The sequence below is a fragment of the Callithrix jacchus genome, chromosome 1 (genome assembly GCF_049354715.1).
Source record: "Callithrix jacchus isolate 240 chromosome 1, calJac240_pri, whole genome shotgun sequence".
NCBI lineage: Eukaryota > Metazoa > Chordata > Mammalia > Primates > Cebidae > Callithrix > Callithrix jacchus.
This window is the reverse complement of record NC_133502.1, coordinates 7,655,019-7,680,128: the sequence shown is the minus strand read 5'-3', so window position 1 is coordinate 7,680,128 and position 25,110 is coordinate 7,655,019. Positions and strand designations below refer to the sequence as shown.

The following is a 25,110-nucleotide window of genomic DNA, read 5'->3' as shown; positions in this document are numbered from 1 at the left end:
TAAATTTACGTTTGCCTAACAACTGCTTAGGGTGATGGAACAAATAATTGAAGAATTGATATTCTAAAGAAAAATATCTAAATAAATGTTTACAAATGTTAGGCACTTAAATCAAAAAGGTCAAATCTCAGAGCAATGATATATTGCTAATTAACATAAAAATTGCTTTGCATACCATGCAGGGGCCAGAGAAAAACTGGAAAAATGTGACTTGCTCAAATCCTTCCCTGCCCACATTGACTAGTTAAGTAAAATAGACCAGAAAACAATGATAGATTTTTTCGCTAAGATTTCAAGGCCACATGGAGATTTTGTTTTTCTTATGCAATTATCCTATTCCTAGCTAAAATGTAAACAATGGAATATTTAAACATAAACTCACTTGAAAATGAAAAAAAGGAGGTAGGAAAGAGCAGGTAAATTAGGTTGAAAAATAAGTTGTATCTAAAACGTTGATTCACAGACTTTGTAAGATTATCTATAGGGTCAATAGAATTTAGTCATGTAAAAAGGTCCTATTTTGTCAGATATATAATTTGGAACCAGCTGTCTTTTATAAATCAGTGTGAATATTATTATCTCATGACCAAAGTTCTAGAATGAAAGTTTTAAGATTTTTCATTATGTGTGTATATGGCTTAGGTATGTATATACATATGTACATGTGTTATGGTTTATGTTGTGTCTACCTGATTAAATTGGAGGTAGACGCCCAGAAATCCCTTTAAAATTCCATTCAGATTGGTTTAGACAGATGCGTGCTCATATAAAATATATAGTGATAAACCTAAAAGCATTTTAGTTCACATGGCTTAAGTAAACTTTTAATAAATAAGTTGGTTTTAAATTTGGTGTTGAAATAAAAGTACAAATGTCTTCAAATTCATTGGCATACTTTTTTTTCCTAAGGTTTAATGGTCATACAGGATTCTCTTTGTCTCTGCTATATTTTTCAGGGTATCAGTATTTGACACAAAGTTTATAAATCTACAAAGTCTGCCTGGAAACAGAATGATCTTCATTTGTGTAAATCTTTGATATGTGAGAGTAACTGAATATTGCTTGTTTAATAAAAACAGCTACATTTTTTGAGTTATCAGCAAAATGTGCAAATAACTTTAAGTTTCTTATTTAGGAAAATACTTGACATTCACAGGCTTTAAAAATGGTTAACAGAGAAAAAACTTGAAATGGTGACTTGCTTTGTCTAATACCTTAGTTTTCATAAGTATCTAGGTATAAGTGTTAAAGATAAATAAATCAGATAAATGTAAAATAGAAATGTTTATGAATAAACTTTTTGTTTAATTTAAACTCTTAAAGTCTTGTGTTAAATTAAGTCAAAGATACTAAATTTCTGGGTCATTTTCGAATAAGATACAAAACTGAAACAGAAATTACTAAAGATTAATTTTGTTACTGGCTTTCTATATTTTATAGAAAGTCTAAATATATTTGGGTCTATTAAGACATAACAAGCTATGTTCTTTGGAATCATGCTTCTAAAATTATATAATAATTTTTATCATAATACTGATTTGTGGCTGGGCACAGTGGCTCATGCTTGTAATCCCAGTACTTTGGGAGGCTGAGACAGGTAGACCATGAGGTCAGGAGTCCAAGACCAGCCTGGCCAAGGTGGTGAAACCCCATCTCTACTAAAAATACAAAAATTAGCCAGGCACAGTGGCAGGGACCTTTAATCCCAGCTACTCTGGAGGCTGAGGCAGGAGAATCACTTGAACCCAGGAGGTGGACATTGCAGTGAGCCAAGATCACACCACTGCACTCTAGCCTGGGTGACAGAGCAAGACTTCATTTCAAAAAAAAAAAAAAAAAGGAAAATTACAATTAATATACAATTCTGTGTATAAAGTATATAAAAATGAAATATATTTTAATGAAAATTGGTAAGAAAACCATAAAAGTGTTCTTCATTGAGGAAAAGAATAATTTTTTCTAATTTGGAGTTTATTTAAAGGTTGTTTCTAAATAAAAATTTAGAAAACCATAAAAACATGGTAAAAACAGACAAGTAAGAAGGAGAGAGAAATGTGAAGAAAGTTAAGGGTATGAAAATGTATTTTTGGTAAGAATGGTTGAAAAGAGAATAAATTTTTATGAGAAAGAATATTATGTGATAAATGTTTGTCCTGATGTAAAATGATTGGGTATGTTATTAATGTTTCAAAAATCATATAAATTAACAAGAATGTAATATGTCACCAGTCATGTTTTTTGCTGTGTTAACTCTTGTTTATAGCTATATTTGTGGTTATATTTTTGATGTGCGTATTCTAAAGATTATGTAAAATGCATAAAAGTCTGATAGTCCTGATGTGATGCTCTCAGTCATAATTTGGGTTGTTATTTTAAAAAACTAAATTTCCTTTTCAATTATAAATGTTCATTATCTTTTTATCCATAGTTGTTCAAAGTTTTTGTCACTCACAGGTTTTGTTTTGAATTCTCTAGAGGCATCTGCAATCAGATTCATGGAAAATACTCTAATAAGCACTCTTAAATGGAGGTTCCTAATAACTTTAAGATAAATGAACTAAATAAAAAATTTTAAACTGTAATGAAGAAACTGATGAATTCATGAAACTGGTAATCAAGGTCAAGCTGAACAAAATTTAATCACATGAGATTAAAGTACACGATGAAAATAACATTTTTTTATGACTTACTTGAAACATTGTTGATTCTTATTTAATTTTCCAGATTTATGGAAATTTTCTCTCTTAAGCTTTTTGTACTGTACAGCAATTTGGTACAACATACTTTTTATGAACAAATGTGGAAATATTTGTTTTTTTCTACCTACTTGATCCCTCCAAATGCAGAAATTATTCATGAGTATTATTATTTTTCATGGTCGTATGGTTATTTGCATAAGTTCAATAAAAATTATCTATCTCTTTATAGAAGGATACAATTGAAAACATTGGTTTTATTACCAAGGCTTTAAACAGAATATAATATTTGAGTGCATGCACAGAATGTCTGCCTTCAATGGTTCCCAGCCTTACAGTGTAAAGGGAGTAAAATGTGTCACTTCCTGGCAAGGCTAGGAACCTTAAGAATGTACATAAAATCCGCCTTGGCCAAGCTTCCCAGGCTCAAGAGGTTTTTAAATCTGAGATTCTTATGTGATCAATATAGAGAGAAAAAGCTGTTTCCAAAAAAGATATTAAGTGCATCTGCTCTTAGATCGTGGCTTTGTGACTATATTCAAGTGCTTGTTATCTACCTATAGACCAGATTAGATACTGAATTTTTTATAGTCCTCCAATCTAACTTTATTCCACAGAATTACCAAAAATGGGACCAGCTCTGTTCTTGAAATGCTGTAAGTTGAAATTAGATTAATTTTAAAAAGCAAATTTCATACCTGTATATGGGCCCCACAAAACGTCACCAAACTACTCAATGCCATAACCAGAGACATTCAAACTGCAAACCAGGATGAGAAATTGAGGTTTACACACAGTAGATGGCTTTTCCCAAAATGCTGATACAAAACTCCAAATCACAATGAGACGTCTACTCTTCTTAATGGCTTCTTTTTTGCATGACAGGATGATAATCATTTGATGTATTAAATCAGTTTACTTTAAGACTAGATTAATGGCTCAAAATTATTATGCAAATTGAGGTTACAATATTACTATTAATTTTTCTTTGCATTTTACCTTTTAAAACTTTGTATCTGCTACTCCTTAAATTTCTGCAGGACAACTCCTAACAGAATAAGGCTGTCCAGCAATTTTAAATGATAGCCAAAGACTACAAAACAAACAAAATTGAACTTAATAATGGACTCCAGGAAGCCTGAGTGCCACTCACTACAAACTTCCCTTGATGCTCAAATATAACAAATGAGTTTTAACACTGACCCCTAATAAGCTTACTGCCTCCAAGGTGAGATCAGACAGACAACCCAGGACAGACCCATCCCAGCACTGAGAGGCAACTGAAACGTAACTGCAGGATGACTGAGCGGTGACATCTTTAGGGAAAGATCTTGGTCAAAAGAGAAAAATGTGAAAGTGTTCAGAATCAAAATAGAGTCATTTATTTTAAAAATAAAAATAGAGCATGCCAAATGCAGCCAGAGAAGGCCATTAGGGAGAATTCTCATGCACAGATGTCTGATAACAAGAACTGTCACGAAAGACTGCAAAAACCACAATCTTGCCCTTGCAACCTTACACAAAAAAACACATCTGCAAGGACATATGTCCAGCAAATATGCGTGATCAACCTTGGACTGGCACCACCCTTGTTGTTGATCCTTGTAATCAAGGATAACTATGTCAAAGCGATTTTGTAATCCTCCACCTTTTCTCTTTAAATACCTTTGTCTTCCTTTACCTCCCTGAATGCATACATAGTTGACTATGGCACATGCATTGTTACTGAAATACGCCGTCCCCATCTCACTTTTCTTTTAGAGAACCTCCCTCTGTTATTTAGGTTGATGCCTTGCATCTACTGATTGATAATATTTTATTTTCCAGGATGCATTTATTATTGTCGTAATTAAGTAGTAATTGTGCAATCATTTGCTTAACACCTGTAACTTCCTTCTTGACAGTACATTTGTTGAGGTCTGTTTTAATCATCCTCTAGTACTATAGGAGCTCAATGCATATTTGTTATGTGAGTGAATGTATGACTGATACTAAAGTAACCTAAAAAATAATTTATGGAGATGATTTACCTTTCTCAGAATTGGTCCTTATAAATGTTACATGAATCATTCCAAAATAGTACTGACTCTAGTAACAAATCCCATGAATGTGTAATTTCATTTTAATGCTGATTTGGCCCAGTTTTAAACAGCATCTGGATGATACTTTATAAGGAGTCCTATCCAAGTTCCCATTAAAAAAGAAAAAAAAATCAGTAAAACAAAGCAAACAATGTAAACTTAAAACAACACTAATTACTAGAACTGACACTCAATATGCACAGTAATCTAGAAGGAAGTTTTTACTAACTATAAGAGCAATTAAATTACACTGTCCCATCCATATTTTATTTTATGAAATGGAAGAATTTCCTCAATATGAAAATCATGTAAGAAGGTAGTTGCCTCTCCCCAGCCTGTCCCCTGAGTCAGACTCTTGGAGCGTCCCAGAAAATGGGCATTTACTTGTTTACAGCTCTATTCTTACTTTTTGAGGGGCCAGATACTGGCCAATCTCACATATCTTATATACTAAGCTCCTTAGAAGATAGAGGATACAATGAAAACAGACCAACAAACAGATGTATCAGGGGCCTGTCAGGCCTGGGCACACCCTGGGAGAGGAGGCAGCAGAATTGCCCGTCTAGCAATTTGTATCTCCAGCGGCCCAGGTCTTAGCCACGTGACCGCCCTGGCATTCTTCTCTCCCATCTTGCTTCCCTCCAAGCATGACCTCAGCCTCTTTTCTTTCCTTCCCTCCCTATGTTATACATTGTTATTTCATACAATGGGATTTTAATAAGTTTGGGGAACAATAGAGAGGGATTATAAAGCAAAACAGGAAACTACTGATAAGCAACTTGCATCATACCAACTGGCCATTTAAGATTATTTTCCAAGTAAAATACAGCCTTCCTTTAGAACCTCTACCCAGAAAGCAATAACATCAATAATTTATAAAGCATCCCTCATTCTTGCTGTCACCAGCACCCTGCATTATACGTGCATGCTAGATATTGTGTACACCTTGTTCAACAAGCCAGACTAGATATTACAGTTCTCCACTTTAGCCTAGCTGAGCTATTCCAATAAATACTTGCTCACTACTGAGAGGAGCTGTGCATATCAACCTTATCTCTACCGCAGATCAGAGAAAGGGCCTCAGCCAATTTCTCAAAGGTAGAAGAATAAACTAATTTTAAAAACCATCATTTCCTGTTAGATATTATTGATATGATTTGGTGGTGTCCCCATCCAAATTTCATCTTGAATTGTAGCTCCCATAATCCCCATGTGTCCTTGGGGGAACCCAGTAGGAGATAATTGAACCACGGGGGTGGGTTTTTCCATGTGATGTTCTTGTGATAGTGAGTAAGTCTCACAAGATCTGATGGGTTTATAAAGGGTAGTTCCCCTATACACACTCTTGGCTGTCACCATATGAGACATGGCTTTACTCCTCCTTCACCTTCTGCCTTAACTGTAAGGCCTCCCCAGCTATGTGGAACTGTGTGTCTATTAATCTCTTTTTCTCTGTAAATACCCAGTCTCAGGTATTTATTCATAGCAGTATAAAAATGCACTAAGACAGTAATTGGTACTGGTAGAGTAGGTTACTGCCATTAAGATACCTGAAAATGTGGGTAACAAGCAGAGGTTGGAACAGTTTGGAGTGCTCAGAAGAAGACAGAAAAACATGGGAAAGTCTGAAACTTCCTAGAGACTTGGAGGGCTCAGAAGACAGAATGATGTGGGAAATTTTGGAACTTCCTAGAGACATGTTGACTGGCTTTGACTAAAATGCTAATAGTGACAAACACCAAAGTCCAGGCTGGAGATGGAGATGAGGAGCTTGTGGGGAACTGGAGCAAAGGCAACTCTTGCTATGCTTTAGCAAAAAGACCCAGCATTTTGCTCTTGCCCCAGATGTCTATGGAACTTTGAACTTGAGAGAGATGATTTAGGGTACCTGGTGAAAGAAATTTCTAAGCAGCAAAGTGTTCAAGAGGAAGCAGAGCATAAGGGCTTGGAAAATTTGCAGCCTGACAATGCAACAGAAAAGAAAAATAGATTTTCTGGGGAGAAATTAAAGCCTGCTGTAGAAACCTGCATAATATTAATCACCAAGACAATGGGCCAAACGTCTCCAGGACATGTTAGACCTTCAGACCTTCACACCTTCACACCTTCAGGGAAGCTCTTTCCATCACAGGCTCAAAAGCCTAGGAGGGAAAAATGGTTTCCTGGGCCAGGGCCAGGTCCCCCTGCTGTGTGCAGACTAGAGACTTGGTGCCCTGCATTCCAACCATTCCAGCCACGGCTTGGGTGGGAGACAGCAGGGTACAGCTCAGGCCATGGCTTCGGAGAATTCAAGTCCCAAGCTTTGGAAGCTTACACATGATATTGAGCCTACAGGTGCACAGAAGGCAAGAACTGAAGTTTGGTAGCCCCCACCTAGATTTCACAGAATGTATGGAAACACCTGGATGTCCAAGCTGGAGCTGTGAGAAGAGGGTCACTGTCCTCCAGACCCCAGAATGGTAAATCCACCAACAGCTTACACTGTGTACCTAGAAAAGCCACAAACAATGCCAGCCAGTGAAAGCAGCCAGGAGGGAGGCTATACCCTGCAAAGCCACAGGGGTAGAGATGCCCAAGGTTGTGGGAGACCACCACTTGCATCGGTGTGATCTGCATGTGAGACTTGGAGTCAAAGGAGATCATTTTGGAAGTTTAATGTTTAGTGACTGCCCTACTGATTTTCAGACTTGCATGGAGCCTGTAGCCCCTTTGTTTACACCAATTTCTCCCTCTACCCAAATACACTGAGGGTACCTAAGGCCTGTACTGCCATTGTATGCAGGAAGTAACTAACTTGCTTTCAGTTTTACAGGTTCATAAGTGGAAGGTATTTGTCTCAGATGAGCCTTTGGACTGTGGACTTTTGAGTTAATTCTGAAATAGTTAAGATGTTGGCGGACTGTTGGGAAGGCATGACTGATTTTGAAATGTGAGAACATGAAATTTGGGAGGTGCCAGGGACAAACAATATGGTTTGGCCATATAATTGTCCCTTCCCAAATCTCATCTTGAATTGTAGCTCCCATAATCCCCATATCATGGGAGTGACCCATTGGTAGGCAACTGAATCATGGGAATGGGTTTTTCCCTGTGCTGTTCTCACGACAGTGAATACCTCTCACAAGATCTGATGGTTTTATAAAGAGAAGCTGCCCTGCACATGCTCTCTCACTTGCCTGCCACCATGTAAGACATGTCTTTGTTCCTCCTTTACCTTCCGTCATGATTGTGAAGGCTCTCCAGCTATCTGGAACTGAGAGTCCATTAAACTGTTTTTTTCTTTATGGTCTCAGGTATTTCTTCATAGCAGTATAAATATGGACTAATACAACATCAAACCCTGGTTTGGAGTAAATATCACTACCTTCTAGGTAAACAGAATGAGGAAAATACAACAGAAAAAAACTTCTAAAAATCATCCTACATACCAGAAAAAGGGAAACTCTATGCTGAAGTCTCAGGGGAATAAAACATATTTAAAAATATATGATTGTCAAACCACAAGAAACTATAGAACATTGCTTTAAACTATTTGTCTATGAACAGTATGTAGAAACACACCATTTAGAAAATAGGTGATGAAGGCTACAATGTCAAAAGAGGCTCATATCACAAAATGGGAGATAGCTGAGATGAGGCTTCTAAGAAAGTAAAGGGCAAGGGCAGATTTTCCATCCACAGGGAAATCCACAGAGAAGGAAACTGACATGCTGAAAATTTCAAGCAGTAATTGAATCAGAGCTCTGGGGGGCAAAGAAAGAGATAAACTCATGACAGAGAAGAAGGCAGATGGACATGCCAGAGACCACAGTTTGTGTCCTGGGGAAAGACGTAAGGGCAGTGAGACCTGAAACAATCAAAGCTATCACTGAAGTATGAGTAATAAAAACACCAACCAGATTCTAGTCGGGGAGGGGGAAGCAACAAGGAAGAGTTATCCATATTTAAGAGTTATCCATCATTTAGTCAAACTCCTGAATTTTACAAATAAAGAAAAAATATCCTTAAAAATAAAATGTCAGGCTTAGATAAGACTTTTCTTCTTCTTTGTTAACAGTATTAGAAGACATAAAGATTTTAAGAGAATAAACATGATTAAGAAGATCATATATATCAGGTTGTCTTTACCTGAATACAAAGTGATGGCATCTGTATATCCAGCACTAATTTGTCCTTTCAGTAAAAATTTACTCAAAGACCTATGGGTACACATTAGAAAAATAATCAAAATTTATGTTTCAAGAATTAGGAAGTTGTGAAGTCAAAATCTTCCAAGGGAACAACTGATTCAGTTAATTGAAAGATTTATTTTTCATATTTTATGATTATTTACCACAAGAATATTGTTAAAGTATTTTCAATATTGTTGAATTATAAAATAAAAATAAATATTTAACAATACCCTAATTAAAACTGTAATGATGTTCCAACTTATAAAACAAGATAGTAAGAATTATCAGTAAGATAGTAAGAATTTTAATACTATTTCAAAATAAAAAATATGGAAGGTGTCAGGGCAAGAAAAAGGAAAAAACTTCTATAGTCTTTATTTTGAGATAGCATTAAAACTCTCTGTAGGCTTACTAAAAATGTCCAGATTCTGACCACATTTGAACATGAGCGCTTCCAACTTGATGATTCCTAGTGTAAGCCACACTTCTTTCCTCTTGTGATTGTTACAAAAGCCTGTTAACTGGTCTCCTAGCTTCTGCCACTGATTCCTTTTAGACATTTTCTACACAAGTGCCAGAGAGATCTCAGAAATGCAATTCAGATATCACTTCTCTGCTTAAAATATTTCAATGTTGTTCCCCTCTATGTGTTTATGTATTCATCTTTGACTCCCACTTATAAGTGAAAACATGCAGTATTTGGTTTTCTGTTCCTGCATTGGTTTGCTAAGGATAATAACTTCTAGCTCCATTCATGTTCCTACAAAGGGCATGATTTCATTTTTCATGGTTGCATGATGTGCCATGGTATATATGTACTACATTTTCTTTATCCATTCTACCATTGATGGACATTTATGTTGATTCCATGCCTTTGCTACTATGAATACTGCTGTAATAAACATATGCATGTATATGTCTTTATGATAGAACAATTTATATTCCTTTGGGTATATACCTAGTAATGGGATTATTGGGTCAAACAGTAGTTCTCTTTTTAAGTCTTTGAGGAGTCATCCCACTGTCTTCCACATGATTGGACTAATTTACACTCCCACCAACAGTGTAGAAATGTTCCTTTTCCTCCACAACATTGCCAGCACCTGTTATTTTTTGACTTTTTAATATAACCATTTTGAATGGTGAGAGATGTATCTCACTGTAGTTTTGATTTGTATTTCAAATCAAAGAGTCCCTCCCATCTGAGCCTTGCCTTCAAGACAACCCCACCAATTTATAAGTCAGGGAAAAATCACCTTGCACCTTCCAAACTGGCTTGTTTTCCAGATGACTAGCACTGAGTCACCCTAGTTAATAATGTGAGAGAATAAGAATCACTCAGCTGGATCCTGCTGGAATTTCTTACCTATAGAATCCATGAGATATAAGGAAGTGGTTGTTGTTTCACCTTATTAAATTTTGGGCCATTTCTTAAGCAGCAATAGCAACTGTAAGACTGATTCAGCTCTACTGCCACCAATCTCTATCATCCTTTCCTCATTTATTTCCTCAGATGTACCATCTTTTAATAAGTAATTAGCGAAAATGGCAATAACTTTTACACCTACCTAATATTTGTAAAGAAACTATAAGCAAGTTCACAAAAGTAAAAATAAATCAGGTATGATAAATAAAGATGAACTATACCACTAACTATTTAAAGAAAGACTCTAACATTGAAATTTCCAAAAAAATAAAAGAAACCTCAGCTGAAAACAAAACAAAAAAAAATCAAACTCTATTACCCTAATCTATTTCCAGGAAGTATACAAACTGTTACTGTAAGTTTAACAATATTAAAATGTACTAAGATTAATAAAGTAAACAACAAAGACTATAACATCATTGATTTCACATAAAGTAGAATTTAAAGGAAAAGGTATCACATGGAAAACAATAAAATATTGTTACAAAGCAAAACAGTAAATGAAAGTCACATTTAATTGTGAAATCACTAGCACGTCTCTTCATTATGACTTATTAAGTAAAGGATAAAATTTGAGCATTATACTGTATAAGATTTTATATATATACATATATACATATATATATGTATATATATACAAGGTATATGTGAAACAGTATTTTTTCAAGTTTTCATTGAAAATTTTAAAATAGATTACATAAAACCTCCATATATTTTTTAAAATAAAAACCATACAGGTTACATCATCTACTCAAAATTCAATTACATTAGAAATTAAGAGAAAGTTAAACAGCACAACCAACACCCCCTGTATCACCCTCTTCAATGTATTTAAAAATAGATTCATATAAATTATATCTTTTTGAAAACAATGAAATCTAATCAATTATTAGAAAGATAACCTCAAACTGAACTCAGAAGAAGATGTAAAGCATCTTCAAAGTTAGAAAATGTGTTTTAAATGCTTCTCATACTTTGAAACTCTCTGACTTCCCATTTTAATCTTAGTTAAAGAAAACACCCTGATTTTTAAGTTTTTGTGTGATTAGATTAGGCTTACCCAGATACTCTCCCTGTCTTAAAGCTGATTATTAGTCTTAATTACATCTGCAAGACTCCTTTGCCATGTAAGATATCAACAGAGTAACGTGAGGGAATGAAGGTCATAGGGGCTATCTTAGAATTCTTCCTACTACAACCTCTGTTCATTTATTTTGAATCCTCAGAGTTTACCGAGCTCCTACTGTATTCTAGGTCTTTGCAATAGGAGTACAGCAGTCAACAAGAACAAACATGGTTCCTGTCCTTGCAGCAGAATTTAACTCAAACATGATTCTGGTCCTTGGAGCAGGAAGTTAATGCTGAAAGTTTAATGAATGGGTGGGTAGATAGATGCACAAAGGTCTAAATGCACATTCAGAGAAAAGCAAGAGAAGACTGAGACTAATATTATTGAATATGTTTAAAAGGCTCATGTATCATCTTAAATGATATTGTTGCTCAATTTCTGATGAGGAGATTAATTCATCAATATCTCTGTTATCACTGACTGATGATCTCACATAATAAAAGATCTTGACTAGAGTGTACATTAATAATTAATGTAATAGGTAATGTATCAAGAGTGTATATAGAAGGTAATAAAAAGGTATAAATTAAAATATTTAAGAATTTTGTATTAAATATATGTTAAAATACTTTATGTTAAAAATTTATATATTTATTTCAATTTTTACATGATTCATCTGTTACAGGCCATTATGACTTACATTTTAAAAATAAGAAACCTTCAGTTTAGAGAATAGTGTTAATAAATAGATTTTTCAGTTTGTTATTTCTGTGGACTTTTGTCCACCACAATCTATTTAAAAAAGTTACTCTAGGCTGGGTGCAGTGGCTTATGCCTGCAATCCCAGCACTTTGGGAGGCCAAGGCGGGCAGATCACCTGAGGTCAATAGTTCCAGACCAGCCTAGCCAACATGGTGAACCTCCATCTCTATGAAAAACACAAAAATTAGCTGGGTGTGGTGTCAGGTGCCTCTAATCCAAGCTATTGGGGAGGCTAAGGAAGGAGTGTCACTTGGACCTGGGAGGTGGACATTGCAGTGAACTGAGATCATGCCACTGCACTCCAACCTGGGCAGCAAGATTGAAACTACACCTCAAGCAAACAAACAAAAAAAATTACTATAACTATTTTTCTTTTGACTATATCCTGGAAGAATAACTTTTTCCCCAACTTAAGGAAGTGGAGACTTATCTCTATCCAAGCTTTGAGTGTAAGCATATAAAAAGTAATTTTCAGTTTCTTGAGACTGACTTGATGAAAAGGCATATAGTGTTCCCCTCAAAAAATGTCTGAAGAGTGAGAACATTAAAATAACTAAACTGAAGGGACATATTTAATTTAACATTTAAACTTTATAAATAAAAAATTAAAAATTGTAAGGAATTTAACTCAAGAATTTCAAAATGGTACAGTAAAACATAGATATAAAATTAGAAGGGATACTAATTACACATTAAGTTAAAAGGTAATAAATTATAAACAAAAACAATAAATACCTACATATAGAAGAGTTCATTCTTTAATAAATAACCCGTAATACATAAAAATATGACAAATGTGATAAAAATAAAAACTGAAAAAACATTAAATTTAAAGTGAAAAAACACATGAAAATGTAGAAAAATTTTTAAAGACGAAAAATATTGTCTTAGAAAATTAAATACATGTTTCACTAAAATAAACATGTACTACTTAAATAAATCTTAATTTAATTTTTAAAATGGTAAATTGGTTGCATGTATCAATTTTTGCAAGAAGCATAAAACATTATTTTGAAAATCTTAATTAACGTCCCTATAACCAGTGTTTTTAGTATCTGTTTAAGAAATCTCATAAAATGAAGCCGAAACCATGAAATATGTATAAAGTTACAAAAAGTGGCTTCCGTTCAGTTAAGTTTACAAAGCAAACATAACTATTACCAACTCTTGATTAAGTTAACATAAAAAGAATAAAATTACCAAACAGTACCTCTCATAAACATAGTTAAAATATTCTTAACTAAAAAAAAAAGGAACTGAGTTCTACGCTTACTAAGAAATCACCTACCCCAGTGATTTGGCATACAAATTTAGGTATACAAAGATTTAATACTAGGAAATGTACATTCCTATAATGCAATACAACAATAAAGCTGTTTATTTACTTTATATTGCATATTTACTGCTACAGACTAAATGCTATCTCACTCTCGAATTCATATATTGAAATGCTAACCACCAATGTGAGGGTGTTTGAAAGTGGGGCTTTGAAAGAAAGTCATTACAGGGGTCATGCAAGTCCAAAATCCAGTGGGGCCATCAAATTTTAAAGTTTCAGTATGATCTCCTTTGACTCCAGCTCTCACATGCTGGTCACACTGATTCAAACGGTAGGTTCCCATGGTCTTCAGTAGCTCCGCCCCTGTGGCTTTGCAGGGTACAGCCTCCCTCCTCACTGCTTTCACCAACTGGCCTTGAGTGACTGGGCTTTCCCAGGTGCACTGTGCAAACTGTCCATGGATCTACCATTCTGGAGGATGGTGACCCTTTTCTCAGAGCTTCATTAGGCAGTGCCCCAGTAGAGATTCTGTGTGGGGGCTCTGATCCCACATTTCCCTTCCACACTGTCCTAGCAGAGGTTCTCCATGAGGGCTCACCCCTGCAGCAAACTTTTGCCTGTTAATTTAGGAGTTTCCATACATCTTCTGAAATCTAGGCAGAGGTTCCCAAACCTCAATTCTTGACTTCCGTGTACCCAGAGTTTCAACACCTGGAAGCTGCCAAGGATTGGGGCTTGCATCCTCCAAAATCACAGCATGAGCTGTACATTGGCTCCTTTCAACCATAGCTGGAGCAGCTGGGACACAGGACACTGGGTCCCTAGGCTGCACACCGCACAGAGACCTGGATCCCAGCCCAGAAAACCACTTTTTCCTTCTGGGCCTTCCAGGCCTGTGATGGGAGAGGCTGCTGTGAAGGTCTCTGACATGGCCTTGAGATATTTTCCCCATGGTCTTGGGATTACCATTAGGCTCCTTGCTACTTATGCAAATTTCTGCAACCAGCTTGAATTTCTCTTCAGAAAATGGGATTTTCTTTTCTATAGTATAGTCAGGCTGCAAATTTTCCAAACATTTATGCTCTGCTCCCTTTACAAAACTGAATGCTTTTAACAGCACTGAAGTCACATCTTGAATGCTTTGCTGCTTAGAAATTTTTTCCACCAGATACCCTAAGTTATCTCTCTCAATTTCAAAGTTTCACAAATTTCTCAGGCAGAGGCAAAATGCTGCCAGTCTCTTCGCTAAAACATAACAAGAGTCACCTTTGCTGCAGTTCCCAATAAGTTCCTCATTTCCATCTGAGACCACTTCAGCCTGGATTTTATTGTCCATGTTGCTATCAGCATTTTGGGCAAAGCCATTCAACAAGTCTCTAGGAAGTTCCAAACTTTCCCACATTTTCCTGTTGACTTCTGAGCCCTTAAAACTGTTCATTAAACTCTGCCTGTTACCCAGTTCCAAAGTCACGTCTATATTTTTGGGTGTTTTCAGCAGTGCACCACTCTACTGGTACCAATTTACTGTATTAGTCCATTTTCATGCTGCTGGTAAAGACATACCTAAGACTGGGAAGTAAAGAAGGTTTAATTAGACTTGCAGTTCCACATGGCGGGGGAGGCCTCAGAATCGTGGCAGAAAGTGAAAGGCACTTTTTACATGGTGGTGGCAAGAGATAAATGAGACAAAAAGCAAAATGGCAACCCCTGATAAACCCATCTGATCTCATGAGATGTATTCACTGTCATGAGAATAACACAGAAAAAACTAACCGCTATAATTCAATTACTTCCCCCTGGGTCCCTACCACAACATGTGGGAATTCTGGGAGATACAATTAAAGTTGAGATTTGGGTGGGGACACAGCTAAACCATATCACTAGTTAATTGTATTATGCCAATATGAATTTCCTGGTTCTGATAATTCACTGCAGTTATGTAAAATTTTATTGTTGCTGGAAGCTGGTTGACAAATACATGGAGTTTCCTTGCATGTTGTTTGAAATTTATTGTGAGTCTGTAATTATTTCAAAATTAAAAGTTAAAAACAAATGTTCCAAATTTAAATTCTAGAGAATATAATTTAAGAAGAGAACGATAAAAGTTGCAAGTTACAATAAAGAAGGAAATGTTTCAGGAATGGCAGTTTCAATCCTATAAAAAAGAGAAATGGAGAACAAACAGAAATGTTATTGGAGGAAAAAATGTTTTTCCTCCAATTTCAAAACATGATGAAATGAAATATAAATACCACAAAACATCCAATTAAATTAAGTAGTATCTCTCTTTGCAATTATAAATCCACTACAATCTGAAATTTTCTAAAATCTCAGTTTTTTTTATTAAACAAAAAGATATCATCTTAAGCATACCTCAATCTATTGGTCCTATAAAGTATTAATTACTGTTGAAAAGTACCTAATGTGTTTTAAAGGTAACTACAAAATCAAAAGTTACTATACAGGGAAGATGAAAACAAAGGAAAGATATGAAATTGTCAAGCCTCATCAGAATCAAATAGAAGAGCACGGATTCCAAACAAACCTAATATTTCTGCTTTATGTGGACAAAAGGGCATCCAATAAAGGACATATACAAACCAGTACTCAGGAGACCAAACCTTAGAGACACAAGTCTGACATTTCCTATTTCCTTTAAAACAACTCTGCAAATCTATTGAAACCCACAGCAACAGCCTTGGAGATTTGAGATTACCTGATAATTTCAGAACTGATGTTTGACACACACTGATGTGTTGAATATTTTCTTTTAGCCACAGGAGATCTCCAGCTCCAGAAATCATAAGTCAAAGGGCATACACTCAATTCATTCTTTGTTATTGAGTGGTTTGTTTTTGCTAGATAATTTATGGAAAATTAGCACAAAATGACAGCTAGGATATGGTGTAGGAATACCAAGCAGAAAAGAATCTTGAATATCATTACCAACATAGGATAAAAAGGCCATTCAGCAAATAAAGGTCAAATGAAAGAATCAACCTAAGTTTCCATGTAATTTTAACTCTGAAATGCAGTTTCAGCAAAAGTTTGGTTGCCTTATTTCTTGTCTAAGCTGTATTTTAGAATTCTCCACGGCTTAAGACACAGACCATTATCAAAATCCTAACAAATGTGCATTGCTTTTTGTCTCAATAATTTAAATTTACTATGGTAAGAAATTCAGCAGAAGTGTAGTCAAAATATATGGGCAAAGATACTCATCACAGCATTATTTTGGTGGGCCATATTAAAAACAATAGACATATACATAGGTAAATTAAGGAATATTCATTCTAATGGATCATATACAAACATTAGAATTATTAATAAAAAACGGATTGAAATGTGAAAATTCTAACAATACCATATAAAGGTGATAAAAATAAGATTGAAACTGTTAATATAATACTATCTTAACCATGTAAAATCATGCATATGCCTAGAAAAAATAATAACAATTTTTCACATACAGGGTGACTATAAAATTTATTGTCCACACAAGGCACTACTGAAAGTGGAACAGGTTCCTATTAATAGTCCAGGACAGGAGGCCTGAATTGACATTCTTTTGCAGACACAGATCATGTGTCACTCTACCTATTCTGTGCTTACTATGTTCCAGGCATGCCTTTAAATACTATGAATTTTTATCTCATTTAACTCATACAAGAACATGGAGATATGGATTCACATTTTGGAGATGAGGAATCTGAGGCACAGAGACATTCAATAGCTTGCCCCACCCTGGGCATGATGGATCATGCCTGCAATCCCAGCAGGTTGGATAGCAGAGGCAGGAGGATAGCTTGAGCTCAGGAGTTCAAGGCCAGCCTGGGCAACATGGTGAAACCTTGTCTTTATCAAAAATACAAAAATTAGCCAGGAATTGTAGCATGCCTCCATGGTCCCAGCTACTCAGGCGGCTAACACAGGAGGATTCCTTGAGCCTGGGAGGCAGAAGCTGAGAATGGGCCACTGCACTCCAGCCTGGGTGATGAGGTGACCGTATTAGATGGTTTTCATGCTGCTGTTAAAGACATACCCAATACTGGGTAATTAATACAGAAAAAGAGGTTTAATGGACTCACAGTTCCATGTGGCTGAAGAGGCCTCACGATCATGGGGGAAGGTAAAAGGCACATCTCACGTGGTGGCAGACAAGAGAAGCTTGTACAGGGAGACTCTCGTTTTTAAAACCACCAGATCTCGTGAGACTTATTCACTATCATGAGAACAGCAGGGGAAAAACCCATCTCCATGATTCCATCACCTCTACCAGGTTACTCCCACAACAGGTAGGAATTGTGGGAGTTACAATTGAAGATGAGATTTGGGTGCTAGACATGTATATGCTTATAAAACGGTTCAAAATGTTCTAGATTTTCTATGGCAATTGCATATCATTTTCTGTAAGATAAACATTTTAAATCAGTAATTTACTGATAAAAAATACTGCATCTATGCATTCACTTTTGGTCTAAGATAAACTACAAAATAACAGAGATGGTATATTAATAAAATATTTTGAAACCACTTGCCATTTTATTTTCTTAATTATTTGCTGATTTTATAAGGAAACCCATCATTAAATTCCTTCTTTGTTCTTTCTTCTTTGAGTGTTTTATAAAACACCACTGCAGTACCAATGAAATGTCATTTGCCAGGCTTAAAACTGACTTCTTTTTCTGGATTACATATATGCTAATAATAAGGATAAAGTACAATGCATATAAAATATGCAAATGGATCCATTTTTCTTCTCTATCACTTTCAATGTGAATAGACATTAGGTAAGTTATACCAAATATGTTATATGCTTATTGTGAGAAATAAGTCAACTTCAATAATATATTGCATATTGATATATTCATCCTATATCATATAAATAACATATATGCATATGATGTGCCTATATACATACAGATGCATACATTAACACCTTAATTTTCTTGGTTATAATATTTTTGATGAACTTTTTCAGGTTCTATAACCGTCTTTCTGACAAACACAATTAAGAACATATAAATATGTTTTCTTTCTGCACTAATTTAAAAAAAAGAAAGAAAAAGAATGCGTCCTTCTCATTAATGTCTTTCTTCCTAAATGTTTCCCAGGCTCTTACAAGTTATATTTTATTTTGTTGAATTTGAGTGATAACGCTGACTGTGGAAACTCTTAGTACTTTTACATTAGTGAGATGTTTATCCAGGCCTCTTTTCCCCCTATCAGTCTGTCATGGGGATCTCTCATATACTTTGCTAATGTACTCCTTAGCCTACACGCTGAAACCACAGTTGAGGTATTAATACGATAACAATTTATAGCTGGGAAGGAGACACTGTCACCATCATCTAGTTTAAGTCATCTGTTTCTAAGAAGAAGGACCTTCTCCCAGAGAGAGGAATGACTCCATCCACACCTTGGCCATCTCTCCTTGAGTATTTTCAGAGTGCTTTCCCTTCACAGCCAGAGGTTCACAGTCACCAATGGTCATTTCTTTTCATTTCTCCACCACAATCTTGCCTTCTTTGACCTATGTATTTCATTTCCTAGAATTTTGCATTTCTTCTTTGGCTCTTTTATTCAGTCACACACCTGCTGCAGCCTTGCACTACCGCCATGACAAAAGCAGCCATAGACGCCACTACCGCAGCATCACGGCAATGCGTTTTCTCTCCCTCACTCCATGACTGTGTAAAGGAAACAAAGTTCTTTCCAAAAACAAATCATGTCAGAGATGCAAAATCTAAAGTGGCTAAAAAAATAAACTTAATTTGGAAATGTGAGACTGTACTAATACCAATGTAATTAATACATTAAAACTTTAGAACATTGGGTTCCAATGTAATTTGTGGATCTGAGTCAAAAAATAAATTAGAAGTTATACATTCACTGTATTTTTTAATGTGAAAGGTATTACCATGGACTATTGCTATATATTCCTCTTCTTTAAACTTTATTTTAGGTTTGGGGGGATATGTGAAGGGTTGTTACACAGGTAAACACATGTCACAGGGATTTATTGTATATATCATTTCATCACCCAGGTATTAAGCCCAGTACCCAATAGTTATAATTTCTGCTCCTCTCCCTCTCTTCCCTCCTCCCACCACTCCCCTCAAGTAGACCCCAGTTTCTGTTTCCTTCTTTGTGGTCATAGGTTCTTATCATTTAGCGCCCACTTGTAAGTGGGAACATGGGGTATTTGCTTTTCTGTTCTTGTATTAGTTTGCTAGGTATAGGTAAGCGTATACAGGTTGAGTATCTTTAATCAGAATATCTAAAATCCGAAATATTCCAAAATCTGAAATTTTGAGTATTGGCATGCTGTCAAAAGTGGAAAATTCCACATCTGATTTCTTGCAATTTACAGTAAAAGTGCAGGCACATAACATAGTTTATTCAGTATCCACAAAGCTAAAATAAAATTACCTTTATGCTACATATACAAAGTGTGTGTGAAACATAAATAAATTGTATGTTTAGACATAGCTCCCATCCCCAAGATATTTTATTTTCTAATGTGCAAATATTCCAAATTCTGAAAATATCCAAAATCCTAATCACTTCTGGTACCGAACATTTCAGATAAGGAATATTCCAACTGTACGTCCTCCCAAATGAAACACTGATCAACTTGAATAAATGTATCAAGACCATGTTCTTCTAACATGTCAATGTTTAAGCAAGAAACCAGAAAAAAATAACTCAAATATACTGATAGCTGTATTAATTCATTCTGCATTTTATGCTTAATACATAAATTTTTAATTCTTCCCAAGCACATGAATCACATCTTTATTACATAAAGTTCTCCAGAATATGCGTCTATGGTGTGAAGAGTCCAGCTGATGATGGATGTTACTCATTGTTTCCCTGAAGGTGCTTTATTCATGGTAAGTGCCCTGTTAATACAGGTAAAATGAACTGTACTATAAGTGTCATGGCTTCTGCTCATTAGTCATGCATGTAATTAATCAAAATTATATTCATAAGCATAAAAGCTAGCCCCTGAAGTATTATGGTCAATTCATAAGAGCTTAGGGAGACTGAGTTTCCTTACATTCTAATATTTTAGATATTATTTTATCATGCTTCACTCTTACAGACAACCCACAGGAGTAATAAATTAAGGGTCAGGACAAAAATTGCTGTCATTTGTTTAGGCCATTTTATCTACTCCTTTTCTAACGAACCATTCTCTTGTTCTCCAGGCATTTCATACTCTACGGAGCATAAGGGAGTTCTTCATCCTTAGAGAGGCAGGAATAGTAACAGTATGAGAATGAGAAAACAGATTTTCAATTCACCTTGATGAATATAAGAATCTGATGTAGTGTGTTAGGCCAAAGAACTCTTAATGGACAGTCTTTACCAATTAAGTGTATCCAAGAAAGTGAAAAATCATTCTCACAAAGTCATGCTATACTAATAGTAATAGCATATGATATGGTTTTGCTCTGTGTCCCCGTCCAAGCCTCATGTTGAATTCTAATCCCCAGTGTTACGGGAGGGACCTGGTGGTAGGTGATTGTATCATAGGGGCAGATTTCCCTTTTGCTGTTCTCATGACGGTGAGTGAGTTCTCAGGGGATCTGCCTGTTTAAGTGTGTAGCGCTTCCTCCTTTGCTCTCTCTCCCTCGCTGTCACCATGTGAAGATGTGCTTGCTCCCCCTCACCTTCCACCATGATTCTAAGTTTCCTGAGGCTTCCCCAGCCAGGCCTCCTATACAGCCTGCAGAAATGCGAGTCAATCAAACCTCTTTTCTTTATAAGAGCTACCAATCTCGGGTAGCTCTTTGTAGCTATGTGAGAACGGTCTAATACCTTATGAAATCAAATAAGCACTTGGACTTCATTGTTTAGATAAAGAGGCCATAGAGGTACCAAAATTAAAATGTCAATGATAATGTAGGAGAAAATGTATAAGTTACTCAAAGAATAGCAGCAATAAGCAAAAAAGAAAAATATACTCAATAGCAAGTAAAATTATGCCCAATTATCCAAAGTAATTTTCAGAAGATATTGGGGTAGTGTGGTACATGTATCTTTCTTCTAGGACCCTGACTTTGTCCAAGAATATAATTTATAATCTCTACAGAGCAGTTAGAAAGACCATTGCTGGACAGTTTCACCCTATATACATGTAGTCACACTGATCCTTTACTTCTTTATTCCTTTTTCAAAAGTAAAATGTTCCTCCTCTCCCAGGCCAATATGTCTTACATAACTAAGGACACCATTCTATTGCATACAGGGCCTTTATACTAAGTCACCCATTCCTCTGTTCCTGGCCATACAGACCAGCATATTAAAATCTCCCACAAAGTAAACAGTCATAAATGCCCCACATCTCCTCTAACCTCTACCTCACTTTTTGTGTTCTTTTTCAACCATACTTCTTGTCTCCAATTCTTTTTTGAAACAAGGTCTCATTCTGTCACTCGAGCTGGAGTGCAGTGGAACAGTCACAGCTCATCGCAGCTTCAATCTCCCAGGCTCAGGAGATCCTCTTTAGTCAGTCTCATGAGTAGCTGGGATTACAGGCATGTGCCACCAGACCCAGCTAATTTTTTAATATTTGGGGACAGGGGTTTTTGCTATATTAGCCAGTCTGGTCTTAAATTCCCAGGCTCAAGTAATCCTCCTATCTTGGCTTCCCAAAGTGTTGGGATTATAAGCATGAGCCACCATGCCCAGCCTTGTCTCTAATACTTTACCTCATATTACTTTCAGTTCCCTTTGTTAGGTTCCTATCACATGATTTCTCTAAAATTGACACTTACCAAAGTCTCTAATAATCTACATGCTGTCCAACCCTATGGTCACTTTCTGGCTTCATTTTACTTGTCATCTTATCTTACTGTTTTTGACGTGGTTAACCAGTCTTCAAAATCTTCATTAAAGGCAAATTCCACTGTATTTCTTTTGCCCCAGTGAATGACACTGCTTATTATTGGTTTAATCTTGCCTTAGTGGCTGCTTTGTCTCAATCTCCCTTGTAGCCTGATCTTCAATGTGACCTTGAAAAAATATAATTTCTTGAATAAGATGATTTCAATCCAACAGTTTAAACACACCATTTTTCTGTATCTATGAAACTACACTTCCCATATACTTTAATCAATTCATTTACGAGCTTACAATTCACCGATAATTGCATTTAGAAATTTGGCCATGTCCCCTTTTGAAAATTCTGCATTTACCACAAATATCACAGAAACATGAACAATATTCATCAGGCAGAATTTCCAGTGGGAAAACCCATTTTACTTGAAATGCTATACAATTGTCTGCTCGTTTATAATAAAAGTTAAGTAGATTTGATCAGAAATATCTAAATTTTTGAATTAATTTTTGAATTGATTTTCCTGATTTAGGTAACTTACTTGAACTTCTAAACCATCTACCACTCGTAAATTTACATTATTTAATCAATAACAAAATACTTTTGTTTAATTCTAACAACCAACTTTTTAATGTTTTGTTAAATCACAAGGAAACTGAAAGCATTGTCTTTTTGTTTCAAGATTATACAGGGGCAAGAATACTAGAAACCACACTTTACACTTCAGATAACATTTGAGGATTCACATGCCCACGTGTTTAATTCTAACATTTGTTAGTAGTAAAATGTCACATTAAACCTCTCCCTTTCTTTTATTGTCCACAATGTCTTTGATATGTTTTAGTAAGTGACACAGAGGAAAATACTGAGCAGATACCATTTCTAAATTTGAAAACTGCCTTCAACTGCCACTTTAATTCTCTTTTCTACAACAGGTGTGGAAGATTAGAGTTCAGGCAAACATGTCATATAAGTTGTGAAGATTCCCGTTTCCACTGGGGCAGCAGTAGAACTGAAGGGAAATCAAACAACAGCTACCTCAGCAGTAAAGCCTCAATGATGATACTTTTATCTCAATAGTGGAAGCTGGTAGTTTCCAAAAATAGAACTAAAAAGTGAATCAATTTTTTAAAGCACATTTAAAGTCATATGCAAAATTCATTATTACAGAAAGGATAGAAGGCAACCGCAACAGACGGGTGAATTTAGAAATTAAATTTTAATCTGAAAGGTTCATGTTGTCAAAACTGACTGTAGTAGTCCATCTCATTGCTGTAAAAGAATACTGGGTAATTTATAAAGAAAAGAGGAGTCGTTGGCTAATGGTTTTGCAGGCTCTACAAATATGACCCCATTATCTGCTTGGCTTCTGCTGAGGCCCTGGAAGCTTACAATCATGGCTTAAGGTAAAGGGGGAGCTGGCATATTACATGGGGAGAGAGGAAGCAAGAGAGATACTAGGCTCTTTTAAACTACATCTCTCATGTATTCATAGAGCAAGAACTCATTACCAGGAGGACAGCACAAAACCATTCACGGAGATCCACCCTTGGGAAATAAACACCATTTAAAAAAGAAGAAAATTTGGGCCAGAAATCTTGGTCAAGTTAGTTCTAGAGATCTCTTCTGGATATAAGGATATTAAAAATACATGGCAATCAAAGGTGATGCACGATTCTGAACTTGATCCTTTTGCTATGAAACATTATTGGGACTACTGATAAATCTTCATGGAAGCTCTAGAATGAGATGGGAGCGCAATGTATTAATATTGATTTTCTGGTTTTGTTGGTTATACTGTGCATGTATTGCGTGCAGAGTAGGCCCACCTCCAACATTGGAGGTCACATTTCAACATGAGATTTGGAGGGGACAAAATATCCAAACCATATCACCAACAGAAATTCATTCTTTAAATTTCTGTATTCAGCCCCTTGGCCTTTTTGAGAAATGTCATTCATTTTACCCATCCAGCAAATTATTATCTGACACATTTATACCTCTTCACTCTTTAAAAGTTTCAGAAGCATGAATTTAATAAATATTCGTTGTAAATTTGAGGTCAAACTGATGTTGCACCTAAGTAGTGTGGGGATGAGATGAGGAGACAGTAAGTCACTAGGGGAGGTAGCAAGAAACAGAGAGAAAAGGAGAAATGGGAGGAGAGAACAAGAGAGAAATGAGGACAGTGAATAAAAAAAACAAAGAAGAAAAAGGAAAAGAAGACTTGTTTAAATGAGAGAAATGTTATCCGATGTTTTTGCCATGGGGTCACTGGGCATTTGAAGTTTCGGAACACTCAGATGTGACTTTAGTGTAGTGAGGTTATAACTTGTAAAAAAAAAAAAACCGGAAATGATCCCTTTTAAGAGGACCTTCTGAAAGATGCTGTTGTCTTTCTTATTCTTCCTTTAGCTCTTCTTCACCTCTCCATTGCTACAGATTCTTATGCCAAATAGTTGGCATTAGCTAAACCACTGTCTAGGAGAACTGACCCTCACCAAAGAAAATCATAATTTATCATTACTATAATTCATAGTATTTATTTGTACAAGAGATACACTTTTATTTAAGAGAAAGTAGAAAACAAAGTAGAATAGAAAAAACTTTAAAAAATTTGTTTGGGGATCTCCCAGGTTTGCCAAAGTAATCCCACAAAATGAATTAACATTTTACTTTAAAATTAAGACAAAAACAGGCTGGACACAGTGGCTCACACCTGTAATCCCAGCATTTTGGGAAGATGAGGCAGGCAGATCATGAGATCTGGAGTTCAA

At 35.7% G+C, this 25,110-nt stretch overlaps 1 protein-coding gene and 1 long non-coding RNA gene across 6 annotated transcripts in view; one reads left to right on the top strand and one right to left on the bottom strand.

The window, feature by feature from the left end:
- GPC5 (glypican 5) overlaps positions 1 to 25,110 on the bottom strand; it is a 1,444,351-nt gene that overhangs the window by 950,960 nt on the left and 468,281 nt on the right. The window lies entirely within an intron of this gene.
- The window catches only part of LOC118147865 (uncharacterized), a 29,181-nt gene that overhangs the window by 2,141 nt on the left and 1,930 nt on the right, over positions 1 to 25,110 (top strand). Inside the window, exon 2 of one of the 2 annotated variants that reach the window (XR_004734525.3) lies at positions 20,268 to 20,381. This is a non-coding gene — a long non-coding RNA (uncharacterized LOC118147865). Of the gene's footprint in view, positions 1 to 20,267; positions 24,549 to 25,110 lie in introns of those variants that run through there. The other variant, XR_013532731.1, reaches the window with a different exon arrangement.